This window comes from Triticum urartu, chromosome 6A (genome assembly GCF_056163025.1).
Source record: "Triticum urartu cultivar PI428250 chromosome 6A, HENAU_Tu73, whole genome shotgun sequence".
NCBI lineage: Eukaryota > Viridiplantae > Streptophyta > Magnoliopsida > Poales > Poaceae > Triticum > Triticum urartu.
In genome coordinates this window covers 588,630,403-588,650,323 of record NC_141878.1, presented here as the reverse complement: position 1 = coordinate 588,650,323, position 19,921 = coordinate 588,630,403, and the positions used below count along the sequence as shown (strand labels likewise).

The 19,921-nt window shown below is 43.4% G+C and overlaps 1 long non-coding RNA gene across 1 annotated transcript; it reads right to left on the bottom strand.

The window, feature by feature from the left end:
• Positions 1-1,291: 1,291 nt before the first annotated feature.
• LOC147966733 (uncharacterized) lies at positions 1,292-2,568 on the bottom strand. Its single transcript, XR_015607857.1, has 3 exons — positions 2,376-2,568; positions 2,113-2,286; positions 1,292-1,873 (listed from the first exon to the last, which is right to left on the bottom strand). It is a non-coding gene; the product is annotated as an uncharacterized LOC147966733 (long non-coding RNA).
• Between the last annotated feature and the right edge of the window lie 17,353 nt (positions 2,569-19,921).

Here is a 19,921-nt window from a genome sequence, read left to right as displayed (position 1 = left end):
ACGCTACATTAATAACACAAGTCCAGGAAATGTTCCAAATTCTGGCAGCAACTCATTTGTTCCTTAAGGAAATCGACAACGAACATAAAAGAATATCATTTCTGGCTGTGATAATCATAAATAAGCATCCAGTCAGGTCAAATAACAGATATAGTATCCAAGACAAAAGATTGTAACACTAGAGTGATAGAAGGCTCACAAAACTGTGAAAGTGACACAAACAAGTTTGATATTGATATACTCAACCAAATACGGTTCAGTGCTAAAACATTCACAAGTAATTGCCGAAGGGAAACACAAAATAAAATGTGAATGTTACGTGCATAGCTTTGCACTGTTAAGGTCATGACACCAACCCAACAAGCATGGCATCAACTATTACTTCACAAGGCAACTGAATTGCCGCACATACAGGAACTATTACTCTACATGAAACTATATCCCAATTTCTTGCTCTCTAGTTTGAGAGTAATTTGGTTTAGTTCATCTTTACAACAGTTCTATGTTATTAGGAACACCATAACAGCTAAATAATTCCAATAGCATTTATGTCAACCATGCATTATGTTCCAATATAGTATACACAATAGCACAACATAAATTTTCCATTAGATTTGGACGGTTAAGATCATAACTGCAGCTTTGTGTACTGCCAACTTATACAAGCATGACAGCTTTATATGCATAGATTTGCACTATTAAGGTCATGACAACAGCCCAGTTATTCAAGCATGACATTAGCTATTCCTTCACAAGTCAACTGAATAGTTGCATATAAAAGAACTATTACTCTACAAGAAATTAGTAACTCCCAACTTCTTGCTCTCTAATTCGAGAGTGCTATGGTTCAGTTAATCTGTACAACAACTTTAAGTCATTTGGAACACCACAACAACTCAAAATTTTCAATAGCATTCATGTCAACGATGCATTATGTTCCAGTATACACAGTAGCAGTAGGACACTTCTATTTTGTCTCAGCGCAATCTAAAACAGCTTGCTGAAAAAGGGGTTTGTCTGCTTAATCTTAGTAACCAGTAAATCTACTTGTAAGCATAAAATTCTAAAAACTAAGTGATCAAAATTATTTATTAAGTTGTGATTGTGTGCAAGAATGTGTCAGTTGGAGAACATGATATTAACAGTAGGCGAACCATCATGGAAGAATAACGACATAAAAGTCGAATGTCAACATATCGCAATTTTTGTTCTATAAGATAAGCCATATGAAAAATATGAACTCTCTTTTTCACCATATAAAAAAAGAACAACATAAAGGTCCAATGTCAACTGAGCCTGTAGTTTCCTACTCTCTAATTTGAGAGTAGCATGTTTCAGTTCATCAATGAGAACCCAGCCCCCATGGGAATAGATTATCTTTTCCAATAAAAGTTTCCGCAATGGACCCCCAATTTCATTAAGAGATCAGAGCCCCTTTTGTTCAGATAAGTGACCAAAATTACCTTAGTGACGGGATGATGAAAATGCCCCTTTTGTTCAGACGCCCCATAGAAGAATTCATCTGGTCTTTCAAAGTTGAAACCAAGTACTACTTCTGGGAACTAAATAGAACATAATGTTATAGTATGATATTTTCACAAGGAAACATTTACGAAATGCTACATGTATACTGTTGTACCAAAGAATTAGTAGAAAACTGGAGATGTGTTTACTGGACAAGCACATAGTCCTATATGCCAATCAGAAGTAAACAGTGAGGGCATCCAACATTTGCTTGCTATCATCGATACATACTTACTAATGTTCTTGAGAGTAAATAGTAGTAGCATCAAGTCGATGTGATGCATATGCATATGACTATGGACATCGTCCGGTGGCCTTTTTGACCAAACTTACTAAAGATTTATTTCCCCTGCAAATGTTAATTTTCAAATTCAATCAGGTAACAACCCTAGAATCCAATCAATAATAGTGATAGAAAATTAGGGTTTGAGCTTTACTAGTTCAAGGACTTCTGCTTCCATGAACCAAATCAGCACAATTTTTTTAAAGAGATTAAACTTACAACAGGTAAAAAAAATCTGGTCCACCGGTGGGAGTTGGAATCTGAACACACACACACACACATAGAGAGAGAGAGAGAGAAAGAACCTTACGATGTCATTTCTTCCATGGATGGCTAGCTCCTGTTCTCCTGAATTGGGGAGAGATGGGGGCACCCACCACCAAGCTCCTAATCACCGGAAGCAGAGGAAGCAGGGGTTGGGCGCCTTGGACCTGACAAATGGGAGTGAAGGGACATTGACCCACATAGATCTAGCTAGTCTGGGATGCGGCAGTGGAGCCATGAGAGAGAGGTCAGAGGTGGCATCAGCGGGCACTTGCGTATGAACAAAAAGCGCCACTGTTGGCACCTGTGTGATGGCGGCGGCGGCACAAGCCCACCTCGGCGTGGGAAAATGGCAGCCGTGTGATGATGACGATGGAGGGGTGCGAGAAAGAGGGGAACAAAGTGGTGGCAGCCTCGCTGGACGCGTAGCGCTGCCGTCGGCCGGAGAGGGCACCTAGGGCGGCGGCGGCGTGCGTGGTGGATCTAGAGAAAGGGGATAAGGTTTGGAGCGTGGGGTTCGGGTTGAAGGAAAAGAAAAATAAGGGAGCCTTCGCGGGCTGGGCCAAATGTTGGCGCTAGAAATCACGTACATGCGCGCACATTTTGGGGTCGGGCCATTTAGCTACCGTCAGTTGGTCGGGAATTGTTTGCCGACCGACAGTAAGTTGGCTATAAGGGTATTGCCGACCGACCGTCCGTTGGTACATATTTTAGCATTGCCGACCGACAATCAGACGTTATATACAAGTTTTCCCGACCGACGGTCCGTTAGAACTTTTCCCGACCGACAGTCGGTCAGCAATATTGATTTTTGCCAACACACACCAGTAGGGAATTCTGGTGCATGGTGTAGTGAAAGGTGGGATGCCAACCGGGGCATCCCCAAGCTTACATGCTTGAGACTTCTTGAAATATTATCTTGGGGTGCCTTGGGCATCCCCAAGCTTGAGCCTTTGTGTCTCCTTAATTCCTCTCATATCACGGTCTCCCTAAATCTCAAAAGCTTCATCCACACAAAACTCAACAAGGACTCGTGAGATAAGTTAGTATAAACCATTGCAAAAACCTTATCATACTCTACTGTAGCAAATCACTAAAATTATTATTCAGCATTGTATACTAAATGCCTCTGCATATTTGATAGTACTATCCTCAAACAGAATCATTAAAGAAGCAAACATATGCAAACAATGCAAACATAACAACAATCTGCCTAAACAGGATAGTCTGTAAAGAATGCTGCAACATCCATACTTCCCTGGCTACAAAAATTATGGAAGAAAATTCCCACTGTAGTAAATTTATCAGAGCTTAATATGCAAAAGGTTTCAACATTTTATCACATTCTGACTTTTCTAGGGAATTATTGCAATAGCGGTAAACTTTCTGTTTTCAAACAGCAACATGTATACTTGTAACATAGGCATAGTAAAGGCTATCAATGCCACTTTTATTGAAATAAAAGATGCAAAACATTATTCTAAATAACATAAAGAAAATCCTAAAAAAAATTGATGCTCCAAGCAAAACACATATCATGTGGCGAATAAACATATAGCTCCAAGTAAAGTTACCGATGAATGAAGACGAAAGAGGGGATGCCTTCCGGGGAATCCCCAAGCTTAGGCTCTTTGTTGTCCTTGAATATTATGTTGGGGTGCCTTGGGAATCCCCAAGCTTAGGCTCTTTCCACTCCTTATTCCATAGTCCATCAAATCTTTACCCAAAACTTGAAAACTTCACAACACAAAACTTAAAAGAAAACTCGTAAGCTCCGTTAGTATAAGAAAATAAATCACCACTTCAAGGTACTGTAATAAACTCATTCTTTATTTATATTGGTGTTAAACCTAATGTATTCCAACTTCTCTATGGTTTATAAACTATTTTACTAGCCATAGATTCATCAAAGCAAACAACACACGAAAAACAGAATCTGTCAAAAACAGAACAGTCTGTAGTAATCTGGATCAAACATATACTTTTGGAACTCATAAAATTCTCAAATAAATTGCTGAACCTGAGGAATTTATCTATTAATCATCTGCAAAAGGAATTAGCTAAATATCACTCTTCAAATAAAAATGACAGCAGTTCTCGTGAGCGCTAAAGTTTCTGTTTTTGACAGCATGATCAACAAGACTTCCCCCAAGTCTTCACAAAGGTTCTACTTGGCACAAACACTAATTAAACACATAAAACCACATATAAACAGAGTCTAGATGTATTATTTATTACTAAACAGTAACAAAAAGCAAGGAATAAAAATAAAGTTGGGTTGCCTCCCAACAAGCGCTATCGTTTAACGCCCCTAGCTAGGCATGATGATTTCAATGATGCTCACATAGAAGATAAGAATTGAAACATAAAGAGAGCATCATGAAGAATATGACTAGCACATTTAAGTCTAACATGCTTCCTATGCATAGGGATTTTGTGAGCAAACAACTTGTGGGAACAAGAATCAACTTGCATAGGAAGGTAAAACAAGCATAACTTCAAAACTTTAAGCACATAGAGAGGAAACTTGATACTATTGCAATTCCTACAAGCATATGTTCCTCCCTCATAATAATTTTCAGTAGCATCATGAATGAGTTCAAAAATATAAATATCACATAAAGCATTCTTTTCATGATTTACAAGCATAGAAATTTTATTACTCTCCACATAAGCAAGTTTCTTCTCATGAATAGTGGGAGTATCATAAGAGACTTGAATACTATAAATTGTTTCCACATTAAAAGAGTAATGTTCAGAGAAGGGGTAATCATAATCATGAAAAGTTTTATAAATATAATCACTACTTTTTATAGCATAAGTATCATCACAATAATCATCATGAGTAGGAGGCATGCTATCATCATTATAAACTTGCATATCAAAACTTGGGAGACTAAAAATATCATCTTCATAAATCATAGCTTCCCCAAGCTTGGGACAAACATTAATTGCAGCAAATATATTCTCAAATATGTCATCCTTATTAAACATAGCTTCCCCAAGCTTGGGCCTTTTCGTATCATAAGCATAATCACTCTCATCGTTAATAGTATGGATAGCACCAATAGTAAAGCAAACATTATTATCATATTCTTCCAAGCAAGTACCAAAAAGATTTTCAAGATCATAAGAAGTATCATTGTCTTCCCAATCATAATCATCACAACAAGCAATAGGCATAACGAGATCATCATAAAGTGTATCATCTTCATTTTCATGAGGCACGACAATAATAGGAGCAACTTTATTTGGGAGAGATACCTTTTTACCTCTCTTCCTTTTTCTTTTCTTCCTCTTCACCACATCATGTGGGGGTTCAATCCTCTTTTTGGAGCTCCTTATTAATGAGATTGGTTGAGTAGAAGGCTCCTCCTCGTTACCTGATTCATCATAAGAAATAATAGGAGGATATTGGGAAGTCTCTTCCCTTTCATTACTATTCTCTTCATCCTCTATTTGTTTTCTTTTCTTTATGTAATTGGCAATGTAAGGATTATCAATGCAATTCACCGCACAATACATATAAATTTTCTCTAGATCAAAATGAAGAACTTTATCAAGGGCAAATTTTGGAATATCCTTAATTCTATGTTTAATTTCTTCATATCCCAAAAGCAAACTAAGTTCATTATGATGTGCAAGGGAAATCAAGTCATCACTATTTTTGGACACGATACGATCATGAAACAATTTGCATTGGGCACTAAAATGATCACGTTCATTGCAAAGTTCACAAGTAGGACTAAGAAATAATAAATTTTCAGCACATTCATCTAGCTCTTCTTGCAACAATTTGGTTTCTAAGTACTTATGCCTCTCGCAATATCTATCTTCCCTATTTGGTGTGTACTTGCAAACATGCACTCCACAAAAATTGACATGTTTATAGGAGGCATCATAACTAGTGCAATCATCATTAGCATCATTGATATTCAAAGAATTCGTACTAACAACATTGCAATCATGCTCATCATTCAAATATTTAGTGCCAAACATTTTAGACATTTCTTCTTCTAGCACTTGAGCACAATTATCCTTTCCATCATACTTACGAAAGATATTAAAAAGGTGAAGCGTATGAGACAAACTTAATTCCATTTTTTTGTAATTTTCTTCTATAGACTAAACTAGTGATAAAACAAGAAACTAAACGACTCGATTGCAAGATCTAAAGATATACCTTAAAGCGCTAACCTCCCCGGCAACGGCGCCAGAAAAGAGCTTGATGTCTACTACACAACCTTCTTCTTGTAGACGTTGTTGGGCCTCCAAGTGCAGAGGTTTGTAGGACAGTAGCAAATTTCCCTCAAGTGGATGACCTAAGGTTTATCAATCTGTAGGAGGCGTAGGATGAAGATGGTCTCTCTCAAGCAACCCTGCAACCAAATAGCAAAGAGTCTCTTGTGTCCCCAACACACCCAATACAATGGTAAATTGTATAGGTGCACTAGTTCGGCGAAGAGATGGTGATACAAGTGGTATATGGATGGTAGATAATAGTATTTATAATCTGAAATAATAAAAACAGCAAGGTAACAAGTGATAAAAGTGAGCGTAAACGGTATTGCAATGCGTTTAAACAAGGCCTAGGGTTCATACTTTCGCTAGTGTAAGTTCCCTCAACAATAATATCATAATTGGATCACATAACTATCCCTCAACATGCAACAAAGAGTCACTCCAAAGTCACTAATAGCGGAGAACGAACGAAGAGATTATGGTAGGGTACGAAACTACCTCAAAGTTATTCTTTCCAATCAATCCGTTGGGCTATTTCTATAAGTGTCACAAACAGCCCTAGAGTTCGTACTAGAATAACACCTTAAGATACAAATCAACCAAAACCCTAATGTCACCTAGATACTCCAATGTCACCTCAAGTATCCGTGGGCATGATTATATGATATGCATCACACAATCTCAATTCATCTATTCAACCAACACAAAGTACGTCAAAGAGTGCCCCAAAGATCTACCGGAGAATCACGACGAAAACGTGTGCCAACCCCTATGCATAGGTTCATGAACCCGCAAGTTGGTCACCTTAACATACATCAAGTGGCACGCGGTATCCCATTGTCACCACAGATATCCACGGCAAGACATAGATCAAGTGTTCTCAAATATTTAAAGACTCAATCCGATAAGATTACTTCAAAGGGGAAACTCGATTCATTACAAGAGAGAAGAGGGGGAGGAGAAACATAAGATCCAACTATAATAGCAAAGCTCGCGATACATCAAGATCGTGAAAAATCAAGAACACGAGAGAGAGATCAAACACATAGCTACTGGTACATACCCTCAGCCCCGAGGGAGAACTACCTCCTCCTCGTCATGGAGAGTGCCGGGATGATGAAGATGACCACCGGAGAAGGATTACCCCCTCCAGCAGGGTGCCGGAACGGGTCTAGATTGGTTTTCGGTGGCTACGGAGGCTTCTGGCGGCAGAACTCCCGATCTATGTTGCGTTCTAGAAGTTTTAGGTCACGTGGGTATATATGCGTGCAGGGAGGACGTTGGAGGAGCCACGGGGGTCCCATGAGACAGGTGGGCGCGCCCTAGGGAGGCGCGCCCCCACCCTCGTGAGCACCTCGTGTCTCCCCTGACGTGGGGTCCAAGTTCATCAGGTGTGTTTCCTTCCAAAAATAACTTCTCCAGTTGATTTCGTTCCGTTTCGACTCCGTCTGATATTTCTTTTCTTCGAAACACTGAAATAGGCATAAAACAGCAAATCTAGGCTGGGCCTCCGGTTAATAGGTTAGTCCCAAAAATAATATTAAAGTGGATAACAAAGCCCAATATTGCCCAAAACAGTAGATAACATAGCATGGAGCAATCAAAAATTATAGATATGTTGGAGACGTATCAATGTGGAGGAGTTTTATAATAGATATTGTAATTCTCAAGTTCATTACAAAATACGATCAGATGATTTTTCTCCTGATAAGTTAATTCAGAGTCATCGGTGTAGTAGGTTCTGTCTACCATCTTCCGCACATTGTTTAAAGAATGAAAATAAGCTGTCAATGGAAATAGGCTGCCAACTATTTTGAAATAAACAAATTAAATTAGTTAATAACTATGTTTGAGAAACTCACATAGCGGTAGAATTGGAAGCGTATCAATAAGGACCCAAATGTCCATATTGTCTTGCTCGATGTCAGGATCTCCAAGATCCGTGGTGACAATTATATCCTCATAAAAACCATACATCTTGCAAAGTACTTCTCAATTTGTGCAACCAAAATGGGTTACGCTCTGAGAATTGTACAAATTTACTTCAAAATCCATACCATGATGGGTCCTTAGGTGAATTTTCTTTGTTTCAAAACTTTCATGGTCTTCAAACCCCATCCTCTCCAAGACATAGTGTCTTGCATGGCATGTTGAATTGTAAAAGATGAAAATTACACGTTGAAATAGTCGAAGTCGTGCTTAATTACGAAAAAAACACTTGTCGTCGTTGTGTACCGTTTCAACATCGAAGGTCTCCTGGAGCTTAATGCTGAAGCGCCGATCTTCGTCCAGGTGAGGCCTGTCGCACTGACCTCGGTCGTCGTTGCACCAGTCGCACTCCCCCGGGAGACTTTCGTCGTCCGAGTACGACATTTTCTATGTTCATAATTTAAAGATTAAACTTGTACAATTAAATATATGTATTACAAAAACTAAATTAGATCATTATTATTCATCACGAGTTGACTATCGGTCTGCCGAGTCTTTTCTTGAAAACTCTCAGCTCACGTGGTGTATACATTCGGCCGTTGGTGATGATCGCTCCTCCTTCCGTCCCCGAGTGCATTACACCAAAATGTCTAGCACACGGGAACAGAGGAGAAGCGACCCCCACGACAATAGTCGGGATTCTTTGTCCACTCATATATGGTGGAGCCTCGACAGACTTAAAGTCAACCCAAAATATCGTTTAATTATCTTTCTAGAAAATCTAGGCCACTCGATATTTCCTACATATTCTAGCACAAGTCATGACAAAATTCACGGAAAAATCCAGCATGACCTTTGCTAAAAAAGGACATATCGAGCGCCTGAAAGTCGGAATAGAAATTAATCAACAGTCCCGCAAAACATAGGCCACTCGGAGGTGTAACCTGCAAACATGACCGGCCACTTGGGCAAGCACATATCCTATTTGAGCAACACAAGATATACATGTTTTTATCTACATCATATGAGCATTCAAACTTGATGGTCATTGCATTTCAATGGTTGAAAATATGAGCAAAAACATTTCAAAATATCTTATAGGACTCATATTGACATGGAGATTTGACTAGTCTCACCTCAAGGTCGGAGGGGGTCAGTGACAGCGACGACGGCGGGGATGATGGAGGGGCTCCTAGATTTCTGCAAAATCAAAAACCCTATAAGCTATCAACTAATCAAATGCATACGCCTTGCATAATGGGATTCAATTTGAGCATTCAAAATAGGGGTACTTCTCCAATTTGACCATTCAATAAGCAAAACCAAATCATAAAATAAATAAATATTCAAATTAGCATGCATTCAATAAGCAAAAGTAAATCATCTCTTGCGTCCGTACATCGTCGAATATTATCAATAATACATCCCGGATAGTATCATACATATAACATCACTAATACAACTAAAACCCTAGCGCACGACGGGTATCGGCGCGGGCGGTGGACACCCAAAGAGAAGGAACCATCACAGGATCATAGCTCCAGTGAAATCCCTGGGGAACCTGTGGTCCAACGCAAACAAGTAGCGACGGACGTGCACGTCCTCCTCGCTGACACGGTGACGTACCACCTTCGCGGGGTCCTCAAGCTTCTGCACCGTCACTGCCCCAAGCGACCGCCACCAAAGAAGGTTCGGGTCAACGATGGGCTGACTCCTCACCAAGCTGCGCCCCTTGGTAGGTAGCGCCTCCCAGTACCAGCCTGGCGGAGCCCAGTCCCGGACATGGCCCATCTGGGTAAGCAGGTGTCCTCCGCCGAGTCGACGACGAGGATGCGGGATAGGCATCGTCGACGTCGATGCGAGAATAATTGCTTTAACTAAAATAATAATAACAAATGTGACATGTTCAACTAGTTCTATTAATTCAACTAATTCTTACTAAAAATAAACTTACTATAAATAAAAATAAACTAGTTCTTACTAAAAATAAACTAGTTCAACTAGTTATATTGATTTTCTTACTAAAAATACACTTGTTCTATTAATTCAACCAGTTCTTACTAAAAAAACTAGTTCAACTAGCTCTATGAAATTTCTTACTAATTCTATTAAACACTACTGCCCTAGTTCTTACTAACTAATTGGTACCTAGGAACTACTGCCCTAATTACCATCTAATTTGATGAACACTAACTAATTTGATGCAATCTAAAATTTCCAGAACCCTGGGAAATTTAGCTAGGCAGAGGTAGGGGAGGGGGAGGAGGAGGCGTGCTCACCTCGGGTGCCTGCAGCGAGGGAGGGGCAGGCGGCGTCGAGGTTGGGGTCGGGCTCGGGCGCGTGGCGGAGGGCGGCGTCGAGGTCGGGGTCGGGGGCGGTGTCAAGGTCAGGGTCGGGGGCGGCCTCGAGGGTGTGCGGAGAGCGACGGAAGAGCGCGCGGCGGCCGACGGCGATGCAGCACGATGATAGCGGAGGAGTTAGGATTTGGGGGAAGTGGCCGTGGGGAAGAACGAACCGCGCGGTTAAGTCAAAAGTAGCAGTAGCGCTTTCGAGGAAGTGCACTACTGCTATGTTAGCTATAGCGCGTTTCTAAACATGCGCTAGTGCTATTCCTTTCTCTTTTTTATTTGCTTTCCGTTTAATTTTATTTTCATTGGCAGTAGCGACTTTCTCCTTAAATGCGCTGCTACAAAACAAGTAGCAGTAGCGCTGTTTCTATAAGATCGCTACTACTATGTGTAGCCTATGGGCTTAGCAGTGCGAATTTTAGTAGTAGCGCTTTTATCGTTAGACGCGCTACTGCTACGTATGTATCTGTAGCGCTAATTCCGCTAACGCGCTACTGCTACGTATGTATCTGTAGCGCTATCTCCAAAAGATGGATTTCCACGATTATGTGAACAAGGAGATAACATTTTCAGATCAAATAATATAATGAAGTATGCTCGAGGAAAACATACACAATTAACATTGGTTGAAAGGTGTGTCCGAATTATGGGTTGGGTTGCACGACCAATGTCAGAATGGTGATTCAATAATCAATAGTCTAAGAATGAACGGATATGGCAAGAAATATCACTTGTACGAAGAATGCATAAAAGGTGGTGAAATTCCCACAACATTCTTGACATAAAAGGTGCAACATCCAAGGTAAAGAAGAACAATGCTGGGTAGCATGGAACTCAAGGTATAACACAAAACACGAACAAGTTTGTGTCGAACGGAAGGCAATAAAGTGGTAGATGATAAAACAAATCATCAAGGGCAAGGATGGTATTTCTCATCATGAATTCGATATAAATCTTGGAAGAGCTCAGGATGTCGCTGATGATCACGACACATTTGTCGAGAGATTTCATGAAGATGTAATCGGTCGGCGATGACATCAAGTCAAACGAATGATGAAGCGAAAGGTTATTGGAACCATGGGTGCGACACAAACTTGAAATCAAGTTTTTTGTTTGATGTGAAACAATAAGACAAGGAAGATCGACGTAAGCTTAGCCCATCGTCGAAATTGTGCTCCGGAAAGAAGGACCAGGTAGCACAGTTAAAATTTGGCACGATAATGATATAGCCGAGTAGGCTCGGAATGACGTGATCGAGTTCAGACTCGTAAGTAATGAAGGTTACCAAGAGTTGATGAATCATAGTGCGGACTCAATTCAGTTGTCGGTGTCCTTGAGGGGTTCTAACAACTGAGAACCCATTGGAAAAATGGAATCGGCAAGAATATTAGTTGATGAAGAACTCATAAGAAGTTATGTATCCCGTGGTATCCTCGAGATACCAGGGGGTAATACTCGATGACAGATCAAAGTAGAGGTTGGACTGGGGTATTGCTCTGCAGAAGACAAGTGCTTAAACTTGCACGAGAAACGGTACCTAAAAGAGAACATGGTCGAAACCACGATTGCAAAAGGCCAGGTCCCAGATATAATATGAACTTATACCAAGGGAGTAATTAATTTAAGAGAAGCTTTAACGATAAGATCTACATCGTGTCCATGGGCATGAACACAAAGTTCAAGGTCGACTCCCACTTCTTCAATGCATAACCTTACATTTACTGCTCGTATTTCGAAAATGACATTAGTTGTTGAAAGTTTCTTTTTACCTGGTGCAATACCAGATAAGTATGACCCGTGAAATCTTTCGGGTTCACACGGATTAGGGAAGGCGTAGGTTCAACCCATCAGGGCATCTTAGGAACATATACCACAAACTTCAGAGTGAATAATACAAGCTCGGAAGTAGAGCATGGTTGGCCAAATCAGAGAATAGGATTTACCAACGACATTATGTATCAGGGAAAGAACTTCCAAAGTGATTGAATATGAGGGACGTTGTCGGGTAAAATCTAACAAAGGATCCGATGGTTCTCAAAGGATCTGCTGTAAGCATCGGTACTCAACAGAGGAAGAAACAATGCAAAGGCATTGGATTCTAGAAACAACTAACTAATCAAAGCTTAATGCAAAGAAATTTTATGATTTCCAAATCAAGGGATCAGAAGCAATCGTTCTGATTGAAAATGAATAAGTTCAATAGACTTAGAAGCACAACCGATCAAGGCATTGATTGGTTAATAACCAGCTCATGTTTAAAATGACGTCTGAGCCGGGAAGATAATTTAAAAGGATCAACTGATGATTGCGTGCTTTCACACACGTGTTGAATCGATAGGATCAAAATGATGGTGTCAAAGGATACTAATGAATATTGCTACACATATGGAAAGCATCCATATTGCAAGCAGACAAGTATTTACTGAGCAATAGTTTGAGGAGGATACTCGGAAGATCGGGTAGTATTTCCAAGTATTTTGAAAAGCATATGAACAACTGGGGATAAGCGGATACTCGATAAGTGCGAGAATTATCCATAGGGGTATTCAGGTGACAAAGAACAGCAAGGCAATAAGCTCAAAGGATTATCGAAACAACGACGAGTATTTCGGGGTATCTTGTAATAACAAGACCAACTGGGGATGAATGTAAGAATAACAACTGCAAGTAGTTATCCATAAGGGTTGACGGTGGAAGGGGAATTGCAAACGCGATGAAGACAAGTTCTCGGGTTAACCGCGGAGAGTATCTTCAGGGTCTTCATGTGCAGCAGACGATCCTCAGTAATAAGGGGCTCTCCGGGTGAAAGTGATAACGAGATCCTAATGTTAGATTTAGCAAAATTCATTTAACCCGAATAGAAGAGAGATCAGAGTCCCAGAGTAAAGGTCGAGGAGTAAAAGGTCCTAGTACCACCCAATGGCGACGTGGGCCTGTAAGCCACACAGCCATGTTAGTAAAGTTTTTGCAATGTCTAGACTCGACTTCGGCCAAAGAGTGTGGAAGGGGGATTCCTACAGGCAGTCGGCTCTGATACCAACTTGTGACGCCCCCGATTTGACCGTACACTAATCTTGCACGCAAATGTGTACGATCAAGATCAAGGACTCACGGGTAGATATCACAACACAACTCTACAAATAAAATAAGTCATACAAGCATCATATTACAAGCCAGGGGCCTCGAGGGCTCGAATACAAGAGCTCGAAAATAGACGAGTCAGCGAAAGCAACAATATCTAAGTACAGACATAAGCTAAACAAGTTTGCCTTAAGAAGGCTAGCACAAACTGGGATACAGATCGAAAGAGGCGCAGGCCTCCTGCCTGGGATCCTCCTAAACTACTCCTGGTCGTCGTCAGCGGGCAGCACGTAGTAGTAGGCACCTCCGGTGTAGTAGGAGTCGTCGTCGACGGTGGCGTCTGGCTCCTGGACTCCAGCATCTGGTTGCGACAACCAGAATGAAAGGAAAGGGGGAAAAGGGGAAGAAAGAAACCGTGAGTACTCATCCAAAGTACTCGCAAGGAAGGAGCTACACTACATATGCATGGGTATCAAATGGAGTAAGGGTATCATATGTGGACTGAACTGCAGAATGCCAGAATAAGAGGGGGATAACTAATCCTTTCGAAGACTACGCTTCTGGCAGCCTCCGTCTTGCAACATGTAGAAGAGAGTAGACTGAAGTCCTCCAAGTAGCATCGCATAGCATAATCCTAACCGATGATCCTCCCCTCGTCGCCCTGTGAGAGAGCGACCACCGGTTGTATCTGGCACTTGGAAGGGTGTGTTTTATTAAGTATCCGGTTCTAGTTCTCATAAGGTCAAGATACAACTCCAAGTCGTCCTGTTACCGAAGATCACGGCTATTCGAATAGATTAACTTCCCTGCAGGGGTGCACCACATACCCCAACACGCTCGATCCCATTTGGCCGGACACACTTTCCTGGGTCATGCCCGGCCTCGGAAGATCAACACGTCGCAGCCCCACCTAGGCACAACAGAGAGGTCAGCACGCCGGTCTAAACCTAAGCGCACAGGGGTCTGGGCCCATCGCCCTTAGCACACCTGCACGTTGCGTACGCGGCCGGAAGCAGAACTAGCCCCCTTAATACAAGAGCAGGCTTACGTTCCAATCCGGCGCGCGCCACTCAGTCGCTGACGTCACGAAGGCTTCGGCTGATACCACGACGCCGGGATACCCATAACTACTCCCACGTAGATGGTTAGTGCGTATAGACCAAATGGCCAAACTCAGATCAAATACTCAGATCTCGTTAAGCGTGTTAAGTATCCGCGAACGCCGACCAGGGCCAGGCCCACCTCTCTCCTAGGTGGTCTCAACCTGCCCTGTCGCTCCGCCACAAAGTAACAGTCGGGGGCCGTCGGGAACCCAGGCCCACCTCTACCGGGATGGAGCCACCTGCCCCTTCAGCCCCCATCTCCGAACAGTATCACAGGTAATGTAACTGTGTAAAGTATATTGTATATGCCCGGGATCACCTCCCGAAGTGATCACGGCCCAGTAGTATAGCATGGCAGACGGACAAGAGTGTAGGGCCACTGATGGAATACTAGCATCCTATACTAAGCAGTAGGATAGCAGGTAATGGTAACAACCGTAGTAGCAAGGACAGGCTATGCATCAGGATAGGAATAACGAAAAGCAGTAACATACTACACTACTTTAATGCAAGCAGTATAGAGGAGAGTAGGCGATATCTGGTGATCAAGGGGGGGCTTGCCTGGTTGCTCTGGCAAGAGAGAGGGATCGTCAACTCCGTAGTCGTACTGGGTAGCAGCGGCGTCGGTCTCGGTGTCTAGCGAGAGAAGAGGGGGGAGAAACAATAAATATTTAAGCAAACAGATGCATAGCGATGCATGACATGACAAGTAGCTGTGCTAGGGGTGCCCTATCGCGGTATGAGGTGATACCGGTGAAGGGGGGAAACATCCGGGAAAGTATCCCCGGTGTTTCGCGTTTTCGCACAGATGAAACAGAGGGGGAAAGTTGCATGTTCGCTATGCTAGGGATGCGTGGCGGATAAACGGGCTGCGTATTCAAATTCGTCTCGTCGTTCTGAGCAACTTTCATGTACAAAGTTTTTCCATCTGAGCTGCGGTTTATTTTCTATCAATTTTAAAAGATTTAAATCATTTTCAGGATTTATTTAATTATTTTAATACAACATTATCCAGAACAGTGCTTGCTGACGTCATCATGACGTCAGCATGACGTCAGCAGTCAACAGAGGTGTTGCTGGTCAACTGACGTGTGGGACCCACTGGTCATTGACTGTTTAGCCTATTAAGTGTTTAACTAAACTAACTACCGTTTAATTAAACTAATTAGTTAGTTAGGTTAATCTAATTATGATTAATTAACTTAATTAATTCCTTAATTAGTTAATTAATTAAATTATTATTATCTATTTATTTATTTTATTTATTTTACATATTATTTTTAATTCCTTTTTTTTAACAAAACGTTCTGGGGCTGGGGCCCCCGTGTCAATGGCCCAGAGGCCTGGCGGTTTTGGGCGCTGGTTGCGGGCATAGCCCGAACGGGCGCACGCCCAGGGGAGGGCAAAACCGACCGGCGGCGAGCGGGCGCAAGGGCAGCGGTGGCCGGAGCGATGGCGGGCAGGGGGCCTCGGTGGTCGGGACGTGCGGGCATGCGGGTGCGGGCGAAGCCGCAGCCCGCCTGGTAGCAAGGTGAGGCCGGAGCGGGGTCTGCTCGGCGCGGCCGGTGCAGCCGGCCGGCGCGGGCGAGAACGGTGAGCGGCGAGGCCCGGCGAGGCGGAACGGCAAGGCCAGGCGGCGCGGCAGTGGGGGGGGCTGCGGGCATGGCTGCGAGCGGGAGGGAGGCGGGCGTCGCAGGGAGCAGCGGGCGCACGCGGGCAAGCACAGGCATGCGGGGCCGAGGCACGGGGAAGGGGGACGCGGCACCAGGCGTGGGGAGCGCGAGCACGCGCGCGAGCAAGGGCAGACGGGCACGGCGGCGCGGATGCGAGATTAGACGGGGGGAGAAGAGGGGGGCGGAGGCCGATGGCCTCACCAGCGTTGCAGGGGGCACGGGGCGACGAGGTTCGATGGAGCTCGTCGAGGAGGAGGACGGGGACGAGGCGTCGTCGCGGCGTCGGGGAGGCGGGCGCAGTCCGGCGGGGAGGAGGACGGGGACGCGGCGACGGCGGGGCAGCGTCAGGCGGCTTCGGGTCCTCGTGCGGCGGCGATGGTCTACGAAGGCGGGTGACGATGGTGAAGCGGTCCACGGCGACGGCGGGCGGCGGGATTGGTGATGGGGACGGGGCGGCAGCGTCGTTGGGGGGGGGCGCGAGGCGTCGGCCCGATCCCGATCCAGAACTGGATCGGGGGGAGGGGGGGAGCGAGTGGGGGTGTGGGTGGTTAGGGTTACAGGGGGAGTGGATAAGGAGGGGGGAGTGGGGGGGGGGCGGCCTGGGCCTGTGGCCGAGTGGGCCGGCCTACTGGGCCGAAGCCCAGTGGGGGCCTTTCTCTCCCCCCTTTTTTTTGTTTGTTTCTGGTTTTTGTAGTTTCTTTTGTTTTATTTATTTTTAGTTTTATAAAATATACCACTAGCCCCTAAATTAGTATTTATAAATACTCTATTGCCACATTAATTTCTCATACCTAATAAAATAGTTTAATGTTTTAATATTTATAAAATGCATCTAATTATTTGTACAAGCCACTGTTTTATTTAGTTTAGTGCTTTTAATTATTTTATAAAAATGTGATCCTCCACCATAATTACCTAAGCAATATTTGCCACCTCTAGAACATTTTAATTTTAATGTTTGAAAACTTTACCGTTTGACCTGATTTTGAATTTTTTGAATTCGAACGGGATTGAACCATCGTGAGATTTACAACAGTAAGAGTGGTGACGTGGCATCATTAGCAGAGGTTACTGTAGCTTGATTATCCGGGTGTCATAATATTATCATGATATTTACACATAAGTTAACGAAGGAATTTTTTTAACATTTTTTTTCACGATAAAGTCACGTAAGTTATCAGGTATGTGGTGCGTATATTACCATGGTATTTACACAGAAGTTACCAGGATTCATAGTGTTTGTATGTATGACATGAGCAGCTTGGTAACTTTACCATGAGCAGACTAATAACTATGACCAGGTGAACTGGTGTGTAATGTGCAGTAGAAACAGTAGAATAAACGGTTTGATCGTTATTTGTTTGAGTTAAAACTAATAATGCAAAGATACATGTAGCATGTGGTGTTATGTGTGACTAAGAAAGGAACGTGTGTTGTGTGTAATGAAAAAAAGTCTGCTAGACTAAATGGTTCATAGCTTTTGTTTGGCTATTTACCTTGGACTTGCAGGAGAATTGGAGACGTGGCTTGCAAAGCACATGCAAAAAAAAAAAGAGAAAATGGGCAGAGGCGATTGATCATGGTCGAGCGATTCTGATCAAACGATAAACGCGCCGTTTGGTTCTATGTCGCTAATTTCAGGTGGTTCGCCAAATACCTTTCTCCTAAAAATATACTCCTGCAAGCACCATGATTTTTTTTAGGGGTAACTAGGGATTTTATTCAACGTTGACAACGTACGGAATACATGCAGTGTCAGTCCCTAGCCGCACATGGCATCCAACCGAAAGAGAAGAAGCTCCTTTAGCAAGAGTGAGCTTCAAAATTGGACTCTCTTGACTCAAAACAGAAACTAGCACTATCAAAGTTTATTCCGCTAGACTCAATATCTCTAAAGAATTGAAGCATAGGACCAAGAGGCTCCATTCTTGATATTGTTCACGACTTCAAGGCAATCCCATGCTATGATCCTCTTACGGAGATTAAGGTCTTGGGCCAGCACCAACGCCTCACTGCATGCCAGCGCTTCCAAGATTTTGCTAGTTCAGATAGCCCTGCAAAAACGACAACTGAGGCTCCCCAAAACACTCCTGATTCATCTCTGCAGATTGCCGCTGCAACTCCTTTGTCACCCAACGTTGATAGACGACCATCCAAATTGAATTTGCAGGCACCATCCGTGGGAGGGATCCATCGCTGCTTCCTTTGTGTTATCGTGTGTGGCACATGATCACGGTTTCTCTTGACCGTGGCAATTTGAAGATCCTCCTAGTACTTATTAACGAAACCCATTGTGGTGAGAGGGCTCTGATATTGGTCATCGTGGATTGCTCGCCGCCGAGTCCACTATATCGCCCACATGGTTATCACAACCTGCACAAGTTCTTCTTCCTTCAGAGTTTCAAATAGCCAGAAGACCCAAACATTTGCGTCTTCTGTTTGGTTCGATATCACATGTTCCAGGGTTTCTTCGTCGCCGAGAGCCCAAACGCATCTTGTCATCCGATAAGTGAATGCCGCCATGAGTCGATCGATGCATTGTATATAGAACAGACTGGAATGTCCGCCATCTTCTTGTCATGCCTCACCGACCCCGTCGGGAGGGAAGTATGAGCCAATCTCCACACGAAAATGCGCACCTTCGAAGGGATCTTAACTTTCCAGAGAGTGATGTCCATGAACGTTTTGTGGCCTGGATATCTGAGCTGCTCGTCCTGTGCTCTAGCCAATCCTCCTTTTGTTTCTTCACAGTAGAGATCATCATTTACGCTAATCGTACCGTGAAAACACCTCTCTTCTTATAGTGCCATGCCTAAAAATCTTCCTGTACCCGAGAGCTAAGAGGGATATTTAGGATCACTTCAATGTCGGGTGCAATGAAGTGCTGCATCAGTACTTGTCCATCCCATGACCTCGTAGCTGGATTGATCAATTCGGACACAAACTGAGGTGGATCATTTGATATAGGACAAATAGGCCAAAGCTTATAGTCCCTTGGAAGCCAATTGTCGGTCCAGATGTGTGTCGAAGAACCAGAGAGCCAATACACTTTAATGAGTCCCAAGTGAAAGGGTGTCCCGTCCTTCCAACAGCTAGCGCCTTCCAACAGCGAGCGCCAAACCTGAGAGGGGGGTGTGCCCAGTGTGGCGTCCAGGAGATGGCAATCTGGAAAGTACCTGGCTTTCAACAATGAACTTGGGTCTTGTATAATTCTCCAAGCACCTTGATCAGAATCATTTGTCGTTTGAGTACAACTAACGAACTAGGACAGTCGTGCTAGCTATAGCCGGCCAAATAAAGAAGCACTCAACTTTCTTTTCTGCACAAATAGTCAGTGTGAAGACGCTAAAGGCATCTCCAGCCGTTGCCCCCCCCCCCCCCCCCCCGGACGCATAAAAATCGTCTCTTGGGGGTGAGCCGGCGATGTACTCGGCGCTGGGGGCGGTTTTGCGCCCAGTCGTCGCCCCCAGGCAC